We start from the raw sequence: 924 nt of genomic DNA, 5'->3' as shown, positions 1-924 counted from the left end.
GGGAAGTAAATCAGTACAGACATAATCCTGATTTTAGCCACAGGGGCCAGGGCCTCTGACCAAACCCCTGGCTTAGGAGAATTTCCTGCTATTCATTTGCGTGGCATGTCAATCTCAAGCTATTCTTACTCTGCCCTCTCAGGGATGGGGCTAGTGAGACCATGTCTCCTTGGGATGAAGTTTTGACGTTGGCATGTGCAGGCTTGCTCACTGGGCTCCATTAATTACGCTCACCTCCACCTGCTACAGGGCTTTTTCCGGTCCGTACATCTGGCCTTTCCTTTCTCTCCGCCATTCCAGCACCTCCCTGCCCCCTTCGGCTTTCGGCTTGCTTGTCTTGAGAGGCAGGTATGACATGACCCAATCCCCTTGCTGGTATTCCTGGAATTCAACTGGTTTAGCAAACCAAGGATGAAGTCCCTCCCGAGAAGGGCAGCTGCATCTTTCTGTACACATTCCATCACTTCTGCCAATTGATGTCTCCGGGCCAGCTGGTCATCTACGACATGGATTTTGATGCCTCAAGAATTCCCTCCCAGGCTCCCTGGCCTAAAGAGGGCAGCTGAAGAGCCCAGAAGCCCTTCCTAGAAGCTCATCATCAAACAAAGGGGTCAGAAGCCTGTGACTTTGTATTTATGCCATTAGACAAGAGTCCAGATGGCCTCTGACCCAGGCATCCATGCACCTGCAGCTGTAAACCTATGTGATTTATCCAGTGCACAGACATTTATTGACCACCTTTGGTATGCCAGGCACTATGGACACACCATGAACCAGACAGACACAGTCCCTGCTCTTCTAAGGTTTACGGTCTACAGGGAAGGGCAGGCAGATGTTCAATAAACTGTAACACAAACAGCTGTGCAATTGCAACTATGATGAGCATTACAAGGAAGTGCAGGGGCCATGTGAGAGAGTATAACA

This window comes from Macaca fascicularis, chromosome 16 (genome assembly GCF_037993035.2).
Source record: "Macaca fascicularis isolate 582-1 chromosome 16, T2T-MFA8v1.1".
NCBI lineage: Eukaryota > Metazoa > Chordata > Mammalia > Primates > Cercopithecidae > Macaca > Macaca fascicularis.
The sequence above is the reverse complement of the archived record's forward strand: the minus strand, read 5'-3'. Positions refer to the sequence as shown.